The following is a 17,452-nucleotide window of genomic DNA, read 5'->3' on the forward strand; positions in this document are numbered from 1 at the left end:
GATATAGGTGTCTTCTCTCTCTGTGCCAGCCTTTTTTTTTTTCTTTTTTTGAGATAGGGTCTGGCTCTGTCACCCAGGCTGGAGTACAGTGGCATGATTTGGCTCACTGCAACCTCTGCTTCCCGGGCTCAAGCAATCCTTCCACCTCAGCCTCCCAAGTAGCTAAGATTTGGGCTACCATGCTTGGCTAATTTTTGTATTTGTTAGTACAGATGGGGTTTCAACTGATGCCCAGGCTGGTCTTGAACTCCTGGGCTTGAGTGATCTGCCCTCCTCAGCCTCCCAAAGTGCTGGGATTACAGGTGTGAGCCACCGCGCCAGGCCTTGTGCCAGGTTTTAAAAATCAACAAGGACAGATTAGAGAACAGTGGAAGAAGGTGAGCAGCATGATGAAGTGAAACAGAAATAATTTCACATGAAGAACGGGGCATGTTGGGCCTTTTTTTTTTTTTTTTTTTTTTTTTTTTAAAGCCATTCGGTGAGGGTTACTTAAAATATGGCCAGGTGCAGTGGCTCATGCCTGTAATCCCAGCAATTTGGGAGGCTGAGGTGGGTGGAGCTCCTGAGGTCAGGAGTTTGAGACCAGCCTGGCCAACATGGTGAAACACTGTCTCTACTAAAAATAAAACAATTAGCTGGGTGTAGTGGTGGGTACCTGTAATCCCAGCTACTCGGGAGGCTGAGGCAGGAGAATTGCTTGAACCCTGGAGGTGGAGGTTACAGTGAACTGAGATTGCACCATTGCATTCCAGCCTGGTCAACAAGAGTGAAACTCTGCCTCAAAAAAAGAAAAAAAGAGAAAATATATGTGAGCACCAGAGCTCAACATTAGGAGCATTTCTGAGATTTGGAGCTATTAAACAATGGAAGTTCCTGGCACACACATCAGGTATTCACAATACCCTTTCTCAGGTGTTTGGTCACTGCTGCCTGGATCAGTGAGCCTGCCTGGATCAGTGTTTCCCAAATGGCAGTCATTTGCATCTTTGCTTTTTTTTTTGGTGGGGGAGTATATCCTGTACCAGATTTTTGAAAACTGACATTAAAAATACATGTTTAAAATGTGCAAAGTGCACTAAAGTGCACTGAATGTATTTTTTATTCATGTATATACTTTTGTTATCTATCACCCAGGTCAAAATACAGAACCAGCACCCCAGAGGATTCCCTCCTCCTCCTTCCCAGCCAATAATCTTCTCCTACTGTTCTTACTTCAATCACTATAAACTAGTTTTACACGTTCTTCAACTGCATATAAAGTGTCTCAGTTTTTTACTTAACACTTTTCTTGAAGTGCGTTCGTTTTTTGCCACTTTTTATTTGACCTAAGAAATAACATTAATGAAACAGTGGTTTGACGTGATAGGCATTTCCCTCCTAATGCGCACTAAAAACACTTAACTATTCGAAAAAAGAAGTTTCTTCGTGTACCAACTATTATATTCTCCGCCCTGTCTCCAGAAACCGCCCTTCCTCTGTGGGCCGGTGGTTACCGGCACCATTGGTACACGGACCACATTTTGTTTCCCAAAGCAACCAGATAATTTTTGAGGTCCTGTGCAGCTCGAACACGGAATGACTTTGTGGTGATCGAGTAGCCAGAAGTTCACGGAATGCACTGTCACAACTGTGATTCCACCATAGCGCCGTGCATCCATCCAACACTTGTTTAATACCTATATTTAATACCTAATACCTTAGACTGTCCTAGGCTGTGGACACAGAAGACTAAACCCCACTTCCTGAGTTGAAGTGGGGGAAATAGAGGAGTAAATCATTTCACGACGTGTGGTTAAGTGCTGCAGCTCAGGTAACCACCGGCATACAGAGGAAGGGCGGTTTCTGGAGACAGGGCGGAGAGGAGACCGTGGGTGGGCATTTCCCAGAGCAGCCTCTCCCAGCCAACCTACTTTGATCACTTTGCGGCCGAGCAGCAGCGGCGGTCAACCTCAGCCTCCCTTAGCAACCTGAGTGCCCCGCCCAGGAGCCTTACTATTGGTCTCATGCAGCGAGATGGGCAGCTCTGCCATGCAATCCCAGCTCGCAGTTCTTGCTCCGCGTGTACTCACGGGAGGACTCGCAAGCGTTACCGCCTTCCCGCGTGCCCCGCCCACCCTCCCGAGCGGCTTTCGGCGCATGCGCGGGCTGGGGCTGTGTGCAGGGCCAGCGCGGAGCCCGAGCAGCCGCGGTGAAGCGCCTGTGCTCGGCCGAGAGTGCTGTGCCCATTGCTCGCCTCAGTCGCCGCCGCTTTAGCCGCCGCCGGGAGAGCGGCCGCCTATTGTCTTTCTCCGCGGCGAAGGTGAGGAGCTGTCCCAGCTCGGCCCGCGGGGGAGCCCCGGGAGCCGCACGGTGAGAGCGCAACTTAGTTGGCGGAGTTGGGGGAAGTTTTGTGATTTGTGGGTCGGGGTGCGGAGCGCGGCCAGTCCCGTGCTGTTACTCGGTGGGGCGGGCGCCGGAGGAGGGGCGGGGGCTGCCGGGCTTTCGGGGGCGCGCTGGACAGACGGGTCGCCGGGCGGCGCCGGGACCTCAGCTCTGCGGACCCCTCCTCCCTGCGCATCACTCTTCTCCCGCATTGTCTGCTTGGGGCTCGGCGCGCCTCCCACTCCGCAGCCCAACTTGGGGGCCGTCGCCGCTTTCCGGGTGGGGGGCGCGCCCGGCCGCGGATGCTCCCTTAAGCGCTCCGCCCCCAGCGAGGCCCCGAATCCCTGCCCCGGGTCTCCGGGTCGGCGCCGCCGGGGCGGGCTCACTCCTCCCCTGGGGCGGGCGGGCCGCGGTGTGGAGTGCGCGCCGTGAACAAGTGCTGCGGGCGCCAGGGAGCGGCTCCCCGGGGTCGACGCGGACGGTAAACACGTCGGGCCGCGCCCGCCTGTCGGTGCCTCTCCGCGGCTTCTCGGGGGCGCGGCCCGGCTGATCCGCGCCGGTCGCAGGCGAGCGGCCCAGGAGACCCGTGCGGTCCCCACGCGCTCTGGGACCGGTGCAGCCAAGCCGGCTCAGCTTGCAGCTATACTTCGAGACCAAACAAAACTTTTTTTTTTTTTTTTTTGGTAAATACGGCTCACTGTCTTTTTTTTTTTTTTTTTTTGCAAAGCCCAGAAGTATGTGAAGTTGAAAAAAGGAAAAACCCTAAAACTTTTTAAAAAAAAATCAAGAAAGGGGGTTGATAGGTTTGTTTTGTTTTGGAAATAGTTCTTATAGCAGAGTGATACCGTCATATTTAATTTTCTAGATCCCGGAATTCACAATGAAAGTTGGATTGAGCGGTATTTTGGTGTTCATTTTTTGCTAATGGCACTCCCTAATGAAGTTATTTGGAGAATTTATTGCTTCAGTACAGTAAAAACCAATGTGCCTTTTTTGTTGTTGTTGTTAGTAGTCCCCCCCAACAAGTGTTTTATTTTTCGAAGAAGCAGTTTCTTCAGTTTTTCTAAGCCATTGGATTGCCCAGATGAGGACAAACGGTGCAGTTCTTGAAAGGTCATTATTGGCAAGTTTGTGAAGAAGCTAAGATCAGTTGAGATAAATCATTGTTACTGTTCTTGTACTCCGTCGTGGACTCTTGGGGATTTGCAGGCTGCATTAAGTACAGGTTTTGTCAAGTTTGGGTGCACATATTACACTTAATTTGGTTTGTGTGGCTTATGATATGAACATGATTCTGTTTCAGTTCCCCACATGGAACTAGCTTAAATGTCTGTCATTCATAGTGGAGCAAAATGGCCAGAGTGTCATTTATTGTTAACTTCAGTTATATTCCTTTACCATCTGCTAAATGAAAAAGAAAAATTCGAGAAATACTGTGTGTGTCATTTTGCTCAGAGTGATTTCTCATGCTAAGTGAGTCATGTGGAGAAGCGTTCCTGGGCTTTTCTGGTTTGGTGGGCCTTGTGTTATAAAACCAATTTTCTTCACCTGATGAAGCTAAAGACAAATTTTCTTCAGGTACAGCCATTGCACTTTTAAATTTCAGAGCCGCTTTTAGGATTCACAGTACTCGCTCGATGGCTTCCCTTCCTGGTTGTGTGGTTTTGTGTGTGTGATTGTGGGGAAGGAGGTTGGCAAAAGTTGGAAGGGATTGTCAGGGAGGGACATAATGTAAGCAAGTACTACTTACAACACGACGTGACGAGTGCACCAGTTGCTTTCCTTCTCTGGGCGGTGATGGCATGTTATACTGTAGGTACTATTGTTTTAGGATTTCTCACACTTCGTTTAGCCTTGACTAAATGGTAACTGCACACATACTATACTATACTATAAATGGACTCCTCCTCTAGTCCTTAACTCCTTGAGGGCTGTGATAGACCTTATTTAGCTTTTCATCCTCTTTGCCGGTAGTCTTAACATAGTGAAGGCACGGTTTGTGTTTGAATTGGGTAAATTATTTTTACTGCCTAGTGGTAGCTAGTGTACACAGGAGAGTGCCACTAACTCTGGGGACCTGTCCAAAATGACAGTTCACTTGCAGATCTGTGATGACATTTACTTTAAAAGGATTTCTAACGTTTTTTTAATCTGTCTATTATTTTTTGAAAAGAAGTGGGGCTTAACTAGTGCTCTAAGGATTTCAACAAGAGGTTCCAATTTAGAAATCGGCCCCCCCCTTTTTGTGAAATTATTATTTTTTTTTTAGATTAGGAATCTTCACTGTTGCCCAGTTGTCTCTAACTGCTGGACCCAAGCCATCCTCCCACCTCAGCCTCCCACAGTGTTGGAATTACAGGCGTTAGCCACTCCACCCAGCCGGTGAAATTATTAAAATTGTTAGACAAATCTAGTCACAACTCTCCCTCTATTGTGAAAGTGGAAAAAAATTAGAAATTTTAGAAAAAAGTACACTCTTTTGTACTAGGTAGAGTTCAGATCTCCACATTTCCATTGACTAGTTGCATAGCCTCTCAGAGCTTCAGTTTCCTACTCCATAAGCGTTAGTAACATGCTTTGCAGTGTTCTTAGGAATCAGTAAAACTATGAGGTACTTAACTACAGTATCTAACATGGAGTAGGTAGCTATTTCCTGGTAGCTGTAATGATAATAATTTTGATACATTTTTACATGACTTAAGCATTCTTAAAAGTCTGATGCTTCTGAGTATGGAGGCTTAGCTATTTCTTTCATAAAGAAGGGGCCCTGAGACTTGTGAGTCTTACCCAAATGCATTTCTTCAAAGGTGTCAGATGAACTGAAGGATAATGGAAACAATAGCAAATTTATCTTCTCAGTCACCTGTGAGTCTTCCTTTGAGAGTGGGACTTGGCAGAGTGGCTTGGTAGGGTAGAGCTCTTTGTGACTATGCTATTTAGGAAATGGTGAGAGATGGATTGTTTTCAGTACATCAGTCATAAGAGGATATGAGTTAGTTCCAACTTTCCTTATTTTACCTTAGTCTTGACAAATAACAAGTATGGATTATGTCTGTATTTCTCAGACTTGTTTAAGGTAGAACTGGACTGGGTGTTAACAGTGTTAGTTCAGTACAGAGACATGAGCAAATCACTTCCTCTTCAAGATAACACTTTAAAGGTGACACCATTTACAGAAGAAGGCAGGGATTTAAATCAGTTATACTAGCATAGTTTAGAATACTTACAGTACCAGATGGAGTAGAAACATTCTAGAAATATTTACCTGTTAAGAACATTTCTTTAGATTTTATTCCATCTTTCCATTAGTTTTCTGATGAAGAGATTATAGTAAACCTTTAAAAATTATATTTGATCAAACTTACAGATTGAGGATAAACCTTTAAAAATTATATTTGGTCACACTTACAGATTGAGAACAAAAACATTCCTGACAAAGCTGGGCGAAGAAACTTGGACTTTTGATATTCCCTTCTTTTAAAGTTAACATCTAGCACTTGAATAGACTTGGTTATTACTGATGGGGACAGGCGTCCATTTGGAAGTAGCTTCCCTCTCTGTTTCCCAGGTTAGGGTGTCTTACTGCTGTAAATGGGGAGAGAGGAGAAAGCCGTGGGTGGAAGAAAGTTCGTTTCGTAGCCTGGCGCGGTGGCTCACGCCTGTAATCCCAGGACTTTGGGAGGCTGAGGCGGGCGGATCACTTGAGGTCAGGAGTTCAAGACCAGCCTTGCCAACATGGTGAAACCCCATCTCTACTAAAAATACAAAAAGTAGCCCGGCAGGGTGGCAGGTGTCTGTAATCCCAGCTACTTGGGAGGCTGAGGCAGGAGAATCGCTTGAACCCGGGAGGTGGAGGTTGCAGTGAGTCGAGATCGTACCACTGCGCTCCAGTCTGGGCGACAGAGTGAGACTCCGTCTCAGAAAAAAAAAAAAAAAAGTTTGTTTCATGCATCTGTCCTCACTGGTCAGTGGAAGAAAGTTTGTTTCATGCGTTTGTCCTCGTATTTATAGTTTTCTCATCCACCTACAAGTTGATTGTGACGTTATAAATAGAAGATGAATGGATAATGTGTTTTCGTCAGACCTTGCTGGAAGGATGGACCTGGTACTGAAATACCGTGATTGTATGAACATTTGTGTGGGGCATTGCTGTGTTCAGTGCCTGGGGAAGGTGGATATCAGTGTGTTTGTATGATATGGATGCTAGTATGGGAGAGAAGGAAAAGGTGTGAGGTTTTTTACCATTTATGTCACTCTGTAACCTCTTCTCTGGCTACTTTGGTGCTATAGTGGCAGAGTTGAGTAGTTACAACAGAGACCGTGTGATCCACAAAGCAGAAAATATTTACTATCTGGCCTTTTACAGAAGTTTGCTGACCCTTTTTCTACATAACCAACTGCAGTTATTCACAACAAGAAAGACTGACATTAATTCTATAATATTATTCAATACCTATTCAACTTTCTCTGTTTGTCCCCCAAGTATCTTTTATAGTTGATTAAGAAAAATTTTGGACAGGGTAAAATTGAAGTTCACTCAGCACATCATTATGTCTCTTTAGTCTCTATTTTTTCATTCTTTAATTATTCATATGTATAGTTTACATTCACTAAAATTCCGCCATTTTAGTGTAACATTCTCTGAGTTTTGACAGGTGTATACGTTCATATATCCACTGCTTCAAATAGGACAGTTCCTTCATCCTCCAGAATTCTTCTGAGCCCTTTTGTACTCAACCGGTTCTCTATCCCCAGACTCTGGAAATTGCTGATCTGTTTTCTGTCTCCATGGTTTTTTGCCTTTTCAAGATGTTGTAAAAATGGAATCACACGGAATGTAGCCTTTTTATTCATTTGCCCAATGACTAATGATATTAAGTATCTTTTCATCTGATTATTTGTCATTCTTTGATGTCAATTCAAAATCTTTTGCTTAAAAAATGAGTTTTTGTATATACTGTGGAATCAAATATATGATTTGCAAATATTTTCTCCTAGTCTGTTTTTGTCTTAATAATGTCTTTTTTTGTTTGTTTGTTTCGAGATGGAGTTTGGCTCTGTCACCCAGGCTGGAGTACAGTGGTGCGATCTTGGCTCACTGCAACCTCTGCCTCCTGGGTTCAAGTGATTCTCCTGCCTTAACCTCCCGAGTAGCTGGGATTACAGGCACACACCACCACACCCAGCTAATTTTTGTATTTTAGTAGAGATGGGGCTTCTCCATGTTGGCCAGGCTGATCTTGAACTTCTAACCTCAAGTGATACGCCTGCCTTGGCCTCCCAAAGTGCTGGAATTACAGGCGCGAGCCACTTTGTCCGGCCTACTTGTCTTAATAATGTCTTTTGAAGAGCAGAAGTTCTTAATTTTTATGATATCCAGTGTTTTTTTTTTTTTTTTTCCTGAGTGGATCATGCTTTTGGTATAATAGTTTAGAAATCTTTGCCTAACTTAAGAGCTCAAAGGCTTTCCCCTATATTTTCTCCTAGAAGTTATTTTTTTTTTTTTAGAGATGGAGTCTCGCTCTGTCATCCGGGCTGGAGTGAGCGAGATCTTGCTCACTGGAACCTCCGCCTCCCAGGTTCAAGTGATTCTCCTGCCTCAGCCTCCCGAGTAGCTAGGATTGCAGGCACCCACCACCACACCTGACTAATTTTTGTATTTTTAGTAGTGATGGGGTTTCACCATGTTGGCCAGGGTGGTCTCGAACTCCTGACCTCAAGTGAGCCGCCCACCGCAGCCTCCCAAAGTGCTGGCATTACAGGCGTGAGCTATTGTGCCCGGCTCTCCTGGAAGTTTTATCGTTTAAAATTTTATATTTACATTTATTATCAGCTTTTATTTAATTTTCCTAAATGGTGCAAGGTATGCATTGAGTTTATTTTTTTGTGGATGGATTTACAATTTTTCCAGCAACAGTTTTTGAAAAGACTGTCCTTTCTCTGTTGATTACCTTTGTGCCTTTTTTTTTTTTGCAAGTTGACCATAAATGTGTGGATCTGTTTCTGGATTCTCTCTCTTATTCCATTGATCTGTGTCTTTCATTTCTCTATCACCTCACTGTTGATTACTGTCACCTTAGAGTAAGTTTTAAAATCAGGTAGTGTGAGTTATCTTATTATTTTTCAGAATTTTTTTTGGGGATTTTAGTTGCATTGCCTTTTTGTGCGTATTTGTGATTCATCTTGCTGTTATCCACAAGTCCTGCTGGGTTTTTCTTTTTCTTTTTTTTCTTTTTTAAGATGAAGTCTCAACCGGGTGTGGTGGCTCATGCCTGTAATCCTAGCACTTTGGAGGCTGAGGCGGGTGGATCACCTCAGATCAGGAGTTCGAGACCAGCCTGGCTGACATGGCAAAACCCCGTCTCTACTAAAAATACAAAAAATAGCTGGGCGTGGTGGTGGGCGCCTGTAATCCCAGCTACCTGGGAGGCTGAAACAGGAGAATTGCTTGAACCCGGGAGATGGAGGTTACAGTGAGCCGACATTGCGCCACTTCACTCCAGCCTGGGAGACAGAGCGAGAGTCCGTCTCAAAAAAAAGGATAGGGTCTCACTCAGTTGTCCAGTGTGGAATGCAGTGGTAGGATCACCACTCACTGCAGCCTTGATCTCCTGGGCCCAAGCGATTCTCCCACGTCAGCCTCCCAAGTAGCTGGGATCACAGTCATGCACTACCTGGCTAATTTTTTTATTTTTGTAGAGACAGAGTCTATGTTGCCCAGGCTGGTCTCAAACTCCCGGGATGAAGCGATCCTTCCACTGTGGCCTCCCAAAGTGTAGGGCTTACAGGCGTGAGCCACCATGCCCAGCCTGCTGTGGATTGGCATTGTGTTGAAGCTGGAAATCAGCTAGGACGCAACTGACATTTTAATAATGAGCCATGAAGATGGTATATCTATTTATTTAGACCTTAGATTTTTGATTAGTGTTTTGTAGTTTTTAGCAATTGGATCTTGCATGTGTTTTGTAATCTTATACATGTATTTCATGTGTTCTGGTGCTGTTGTGAATGATATTTCTCAATTTCCAGTTATTCATTGCTGGTATATAGAAAGATCATTTTATATTATTTGCTGACCTTGGATCCTACACCCTTGCTAAACTCGTTTTTAGTAATAGAAGCTTTTTTTGTAGATTTTTGGAATTTTCTGCGTAGACATTAATGTCATTGGCAAATAAGGGCAGTTTGATTTCTTTGTTTTCACTTCGTATACTTTCATTTCCTTTTTTTTTTTTTTTTTTTGAGATAGAGTCTCACTCTGTCGCCCAGGCTGGGGTGCAGTGGTGCGATCTCGGCTCAGTGCAACCTGTGGCCCCCCAGGTTCAAGTGATTCTCGTGCCTCAGCCTCCTAAGTAGCTGGAATTACAGGTGCATGTAGTCACGCCTGGCTAATTTTTTTTTTTTTTTTTTTTTTAAGTAGAGACCGGGTTTCACCATGTTGGCCAGGCTGGTCTCAAACTCCTGACCTCAAGTGATCCACCAGCCTCAGCCTCCCAAAGGGCTAGGATTACAGGTGTGAGCTACCGTGCCGGGCGTGATTTCTTTTTGTTACTTTGCTGAACTGTCTAGGACCCTCAGTGTAATGTGTAGTAGGAGTTTTACAAGTGGGCATCCTTTCCTTTTTCCTGATGTTAGAGGGGAAAACACTGAGTGTTTGACCATTAATATGATGGTAGCCATAGGTGTTTGTTTTTGTAGATGTCTTTTATCAAGTTGAGGAAGTTGTCTTCTATGTTTAGTTTGCTGAGAGTTTTTATCATGAATAGATATTGAATGTTGTCAAACGTTTTTCTGTATTTATTGACATAATCATATGTTTTTTCTTTAGTCTGGTGTAATATGTTGAAATAGCTTTGCATTCTTGTGATAATACTCATTTAGTCGTGATGTATTATTTTTTACATGTCTTTGGGTTCCATTTGCTACTGAATCTTTTATTTCTTCCATTTGTTTCCAGTTATGTTCATTTTTAAAATAGATTCTTGATCACATGTATAATATTCCTGATAGTTGTTGAGTCCTTATCTGTTAAATGTCAAATGTCTCCTTGGGGATAAAGTTATTTCAAACACAAGAACCATTGCTTTAAAGAGTATCATACTTTGTTTTGGCAAGTTAAGTTGCCGAACTTATGGGTATAAGTTGCTTGTTACACCCCATTACTAAGGCATGAAACCTTAGTAATCCTGGCATCCTCCCTAACTACTAGAAAAGTGGACAAAATGTATGAGGCAGCATCCTTTAGAGCCTGAACAACAGGCAGCATAGAACTGCAGTCCCAAAGAGAAGGAAACAAATGAGATAAGCCCTAAAATCGCCCCAGCTTTCTGGCTAGAGGTACCTTCTAGACCATGGTGCAATGAGGAGGATCAAGCACAACATGGCAGCCTTGTCAAGTTTAGAAGACAAACATAGCTTGGGAAGGCTAAGGAATCTGAAAATTGCAGAGTACGAGAGAAGAGGAGGGAGTTTTCATTGAAGAATTGGGCTCCCTGTGAGGACTCTATTCTGGCAGTCGAGAACACAAATGTCTCCCAGCCCTGTGTAAACTTTGGGGATCATTTAGCTTACAGTTCCTGGGTGATTCTTTGCTTGCCCTCATGTATTTTTACAATATGCATGCTTGGCTTACTACTCGGTGTGAGACTCATGGGGCCTCTATGCTGGTTTCTGGAGCTGCTTTTTCATGCAACTCCCTCCTCTTCTCTTGTACTCTGCAATTTTCAGATTCCTTAGCCTTCCCAAGCTATGTTTGTCTTCTAAACTTGACAAGGCTGCCATGTTGTGCTTGATCCTCCTCATTGCACCATGGTCTAGAAGGTACCTCTAGCCAGAAAGCTGGGGCGATTTTAGGGCTTATCTCATTTGTTTCCTTCTCTTTGGGACTGCAGTTCTATGCTGCCTGTTGTTCAGGCTCTAAAGGATGCTGCCTCATACATTTTGTCCACTTTTCTAGTAGTTAGGGAGGATGCCAGGATAAATCTGGATCTAGTTACTCCATTATGGTTAGCAGCTGAAGTCCTTTGGGTGAGTATGCTTTATTGGTGGTTCTTAAAGTTTCATTACAGGATTCTCAAAATCTTTGGGGGTATAAATAACAAAGAAGTATTTGTTGACTATCTTCTGACACTAGCTCAGCCATTGCTTTGTGGGAAATACAAAAAAATGTAGATATCTTTTAGTTGAAGAGGCACATGGTACATACCTAAGATTAATCAAAGAAATGAATTGCTATGGTGACGAACAGAAAGAGAAGGATCGCTATAATCTATTATTTTCTGCCCCCCCCCCCCCCGTGGGGGAGTCTTCCAGTGAAAACCAGAAAACCTGCTAGACAAATTCTAAAAGATCTGTAACACTTGTGATCTGGTGTTTTCATGTAGAAATGCTTGCTTTTGCGTTTTTGTTTCTTAGCATATATGCTTTATGTCACAAGTTGTAGTGAGTCAATGGGTAGAGTGCTGGCTCTTTCAGGCGCATTTGCTATTTATTTACCATGCAGGTTTAGGTAAGTTATTTGTCTCTGAAATCTAATCTTCTCTTTTCTCTTTTGGCAAATGGTTATATGCCATACCTTGTAGGGTTGTTTGTTAATTTTTTCAAGTATCTTTTGTTTGTCAGGCACGGTTCTAGGTAATGGGGATTCAGTGACATCTGTAGTTGCTGCCGTTAATCTATATCCTATTGAGGAAAGCAGAAAATAAACGAGTGAACAAACAAGTGCAGTCATGTCTGGTGGTGATGATTCTAGGAAGGATATGAAGAGTATTAGCAGAGATTGGGGAGGTCAGACAAGGCCTTACTGAGGAGGTGAGATTTGAACAGACCTGAAGAAAGTCAAGGGAGCAAGTCACATGAAGATTCAGAGGAAGTATGTTCAGTATGGAAGGAACATCAAGTGCAAAGGGCCTGAGATGGGAGAATGAACAGGGAGCCTGGTGTGGCTGGAATGGGTGAGAAAGAGCGTGAGGAGATAAGGTTTGTATGTGTAGCCAGAGACCAGATCAAATAGGCTCTTAAGTATGGTGGGAAACAGCTGAAGGATTTGAGCAAGGCATGACAAGAGTTGATTTAGGCTTTAAAAACTTTACTCTTGGCATAGGGAGCAGTAGTGGAAACGGAGAGACTAGTTAAGAGATTTGCAATAGTTCAGGCTAGAGAAGATGGTGGCTTGGATTAGGGTGGTAGCAGCGAAAGTGGTGAGAAGTGGTTTGAATCCATATACACTGAAAATAGAACGATAGGATGACTTACAGATTGGAAAAAGGTTCTAAAGGAAAGAAAGAAATTAAGGAGGATTCCTAGGTGTTTTACCTGAACAACTGGGTAAATGGGGAAGACGTGGAATCAGTTTGCTGAGAGGTTGAAATTGTGATTTCCCTGTTGACATGCTAAGTTTGAGATCTGTGAAATTTTTAAGTGAAGGTATCAGTAAGCATTTGGATATACAGTTTTGGAGTTCAGTGATGGTCTGGACTGGGTGTATGAATTAGAGAATTGTAGATAGAGAAGGGAGAGTAGGAGGTTTTAGTGGGAATTAGGGATATATAAAGCTCCATAATAGGGGCTCATGGCATAGTAGTTAGTAATCATGACAGTCATAAAGCAACCACCACTATGTATAGTAACTAAAGGAAGGCTAGATATGAATGAGGGAAGATGCTAGTGACCTAAAACAATTATCTTGCGTATTACATCAGAATTAGTTAGGATTCCAAACGTGCTGAAAACTTTTCTTCTCTGAGCATGATAAAAATATTAGTGAACTCTATTTTCCATTTGTAGTCTCTAAGGATATTGGTGATAGTGGAAAGATAATGACGTTTTTATGTGATGCTAGTGTATTATTTGCATGTACTTCACATACACATATATGAAGATAGTCTGGAAGGAGGCTACTGCAAAGTAGACGAGGGTAACTTTTGATCTTCTGATTTTCTGCAGAGTATATATTTGTCTTTATTCTTTTTTTTTTTTTAAGACAGGGTCTCACTCCTTTGACCAGGCTGGAGTGCAGTGGTGCGATCTCGGCTCACTGCAACCTCTCCCTTCTGGGCTCAAGTGATTCTCCCACCTTAGCCTCCCAAGCAGCTGGGACCACCGGTGTGCACCACCACGTACAGCTAATTTTTGTACTTTTTGTAGAGATGGTGTTTTGCCAAGTTGTCCAGGCTGTTCTTGAACTCTTAGACTGGAGCGATCCACCCACCTTGGCCTCCCAAAGTGCTGGGATCATAGGTGTGAGCCATTGCACCTGGCCTCCTTATTCTTTTTTTTTTTTTTTTTTTCTGAGACAGAGTCTTGCTCTGTCACCCAGGCTGGAGTGCAGTGGCGCGATCTCAGCTCACTGCAGCCTCCGCTTCCCAGGTTCAAGCAATTCTCCTGCCTCAGCCTCCCGAGTAGCTGGGAGTGTAGACATGTGCCACCACGCCTGGCTAATTTTTTTATTTTTAGTAGAGATGAGGTTTCACCATGTTGGCCAGGCTGTTCTTGAACTCCTGACCTCGTGATCCACCCACCTCCGCTTCCCAAAGTGCTGGGATTACAGGCATGAGTCACCGTGCCTGGCCCTATTCTTATTCTTAATAAAAGGAGTTAATAATATTATTTGAGGTTGGGCTCAGTTGGTGAGTTTCTAGGGTAATGGGTTTCATTTGTTTGTGGTTGCTGATATTACTTATTCCATTTTTTTACTATGTATAGTCTATTGTCTTAAAAATGTGAGCCCTTAATTTTTTTTTTTTTTTTGAGATGGAGTCTCGCTCTGTCACCAAGGCTGGAGTGCAGTGGCGCTATCTCGGCTCACTGCAACCTCCGCCTCCCAGGTTCAAGCGATTCTCCTGCCTCAGCCTCCTGAGTAGCTGGGACTACAGGTGTGTACCACCACGCCCGGCTGATTTTTGTATTTTTAGTAGAGACAGGGTTTCACCACGTTGGCCAGGATGGTCTTGATCTCCTGACCTCGTGATCCACCCGCCTTGGCCTCCCAAAGTGCTGGGATTACAGAATAATCTTAATCATAGATGAGAATCAGTTAAGAGTATTTTTTTTCTTTTTCTTTTTTTTTTGTTAAGAAATGAGGTTTTGCTGTGTTGCCTAGGCTGGACTTGAACTCTTGGGTTTAAGTGATCCTCGCACTCCAGCCTTCATAGTTGCTGTGACTACAGGCACACGCCACTGCACCTGGCTCTGGGTGGTTTTGAAATGAGTCCATAACAGTTCCTGGAAAAATTGTTAGCACATACTCTTCCTACCAGGCTAATTGTGGCACCATTTTGTTGAAAGGGTACTGTATGTTGCATCGTGGTGGGCAGATCTCTTCAGAATAATTGAACTGAGCATGAAGTTGTTTTGTTTTAAAATCTGAATTACACCATCAACATTAACTTAGATTTTTAGAAGTATCCTTTTTCCCAGGTGATAGCTGTCCTAAAGGTGGTGGATATGACAGGGGCTTTTGACAAATTTGACATTTTCAGTAATTCATGAATCACTTCTAAAAACATACTCAGTGATTTGGGTGGTATCTGTAAATTAATCTATCATCCTTGTCTTGGCATTTGAGTTCTGCCTTGTCTAAGTGGGTGTGTTTCTGGAGTGGGAGAAGGGAGATCCGTTGTGACATTGCATGGAAATAATTTCTTTTACGTTTAACAAGCTGGAAGAAAATGGTTTTTGGATGCTTTGTACACAGAGTGTACATCCTCTTGGATGCTTTGTACACAGAGTGGCTGGGCTCAGAATACAAAGGAACTATAAATGAGACTTTGCAGTTTGGGAGTTATTTGGGGAAAAAAATAACGGTAACAAGAGTTGGGAAGTAGAGTTCTAAGTGTTGATTTGATCACATGAAGCCTTGGGGGCTGGCTGAGGTGCTTCCTCTCTTCAGGGATTAAAGGCGTGCATGGGTCAGTGGGCAGTAATAGCCAAAGCTTTTGCTTGGGCATTCCTGCCAAAATAGTGCTGTGTGTATCTTTAGAGCATAGAATAGTGTGTACGTCCAGTCTAGAGAGCTGTTTTTTGAGGTCATTTTCTAAAAGGTGTTTTCGAAAAAGTAAAGTTACTAAAGGGAAGAAGAAACTTGTGTGTGTTTACCTACATGTTATGTTCATCTACATTCTCTTAATTTCTTACAGTAATCCTATAAGATAGATATTATTCTTTCTCCCTTTTTCGATGAGAAAACTAGGGTTTAGAGATTTAAGTTTGCTTCTGTCAAGTCAGTGAACTGCAACTTTGACCTGGGACATTGTTACTATAAACATAACTCTAGTTTTATTATATATGCCATAAGTCACATTTTTTTCACTTTGATGTAATTATATCCAAAGTAGCCAGTTTAAAATTCCATTTTGTTCTTTGGTGCAAATAGAAAATCATTGTGGTCTGCTCTTAAAGTTTTCCTAGAATTCTTAAAAACATGCTAGGCGTCCATGTTTGTGCCTTGAAAGTAGCAGAAACTTGCCAATAGAATTGTAGAATTGTATTTTCCTTCACATACAGAAGCTTTGTGGATGGACATTAATAATTAACATTTACACATTTGTTCACATCTTCAAAGTGTTTTACAAACATTTAATTAGTTCATGTGTAAACTATATAGGAAGTTGAAAAACCAGTTTTTAAGGTTCATTTTAGTAGTACTGAAGTGTTAGGGGGAGAAAGAGTAAGCAAGTCCTCAGTAAGAAAAATACAGGTATGCACCATGAAGTTCTAAACATCTTTTCTTACCCCCCTAGCTTTCAGCCCAGTTTGGCTCATATCAAACATGTTTTTTGGGTGCGTATCTTCTGCGTAATGCAGGGGAGTGGATTATGTGGACCCAACAGAAGACACAGGGTGGAATGGTTGGGGAAAGACCTGGGTCATGTAATGCAACTTTCTCTTCCGTAGTCCCTTAAATGTGAATTGTCCTTGATTCATCCCTTTGAGCATTTTGAGATGTTGTTGGAGCAGAGACTCTGGCAAATGAATGGAGCATGCCTGTTAATTTCTAGGGAAAAAATATTTTATTTTTCACTCTTGATTTAGGAAATAATAGCTCTGTAACTAGATACTTCGCTAGTTTCCTCACTACTGTTTGTCACCTGATTCCATCTCCTCTCCTCCCACCCCCTGATAAAATGGCTTTAACTTGGCAAGGTTTGTAGTTGGAAGGAGGCAGTAGTCCCAGTTTAGCTGGGTTCTGTCACATAATTGACTGTGTGACCTTAAGCAGGTTACTACTCTTTTGCCCTTGAGTTCTTTTGTTCTGTGAAATGGTATTTGCTGACTCACCTTTCACTGAGTCCTAGAAGGATGGCCAGAGAAAGATATAAAACTTAGGCTCTTGGACATGAAATGGGACAGATGTTATTTTCACATTAGTGAGGCTTCTTCAGAGTTGCAACGACTCCTTTCTACTTTGTTTGGAGTAATAATTAATTTTCTTACTATTCTTGCCAACCTTATTACTATAAACACTTTTTCTAATACAGGACAGTAAATAGAATTATTTGATAAATAGTGTGTCTGGGTAATTTCCTAAGACAGGACATGCAAGTTCCTTTTCATCATTGCTTATAGCCCATTGTTCAGAGGAACCGTTCATTGTTCAGAGGAATCTTTGTGTAGATAACCTTGCCAGAGAAACCTTAGTATGTGATGGCAGAAAGGAGAAGAATTCTGATAGCTTGGCATGTATATTTAATTAAATTTTTATCATGAATGAGAATCTGTTCTTTTAATGGGGCTGTGTAAGAATGGCCCTGAACTTTTGCCTCTATCCAATAGTATTGTTTTTCAAGTCTTTCTTTTTTTCTCCATCCCTTTCCTTCTCTTCTTGAAATCTGAAAATTTAAAGGTGGGATGAGTTGGCTGTGGCTGTTGAACCTCTTTGTAACATGAGATACACTCAGGTTTAAACTTATCTTTCTGTTCTGCCAAGATTTATGGTAACTTGGAAGGAATATTGTACAGCTGGACATTGAGTAGTACTATATATGAATTATGAATAATTGAGATTGGCTTAGTTAAACAGTTAAAGTTACTCTTTTATTTCAAAGGATATCTGAAGGTAATGTTTATGTATCTTTTTGAAAAGGGAGACTTT

General features: G+C 42.6%; 1 protein-coding gene, 1 non-coding gene and 1 pseudogene across 30 annotated transcripts in view; 2 read left to right on the forward strand and 1 right to left on the reverse strand.

The window, feature by feature from the left end:
* The first annotated feature begins 2,136 nt into the window (after positions 1-2,136).
* The window catches only part of AKAP13 (A-kinase anchoring protein 13), a 355,124-nt gene continuing 339,808 nt past the window's right edge, over positions 2,137-17,452 (forward strand). For 20 of the 29 annotated variants that reach the window (XM_063652841.1, XM_063652845.1, XM_063652848.1 and 17 more), the window contains exon 1: positions 2,156-2,349. The gene's annotated coding sequence lies outside the window, so the exon portion shown is untranslated. Of the gene's footprint in view, positions 2,350-17,452 lie in introns of all 29 variants that reach the window. The other 9 variants (XM_063652864.1, XM_063652866.1, XM_063652838.1 and 6 more) reach the window with 6 other exon arrangements.
* LOC134738323 (fatty acid-binding protein 5-like) overlaps positions 2,269-17,452 on the forward strand; it is a 38,246-nt pseudogene continuing 23,062 nt past the window's right edge.
* LOC129014769 (U7 small nuclear RNA) lies at positions 11,661-11,722 on the reverse strand. Its single transcript, XR_008494307.1, has one exon. It is a non-coding gene; the product is annotated as a U7 small nuclear RNA (small nuclear RNA).

This window comes from Pongo pygmaeus, chromosome 16 (genome assembly GCF_028885625.2).
Source record: "Pongo pygmaeus isolate AG05252 chromosome 16, NHGRI_mPonPyg2-v2.0_pri, whole genome shotgun sequence".
Taxonomy (NCBI): Eukaryota; Metazoa; Chordata; class Mammalia; order Primates; family Hominidae; genus Pongo; species Pongo pygmaeus.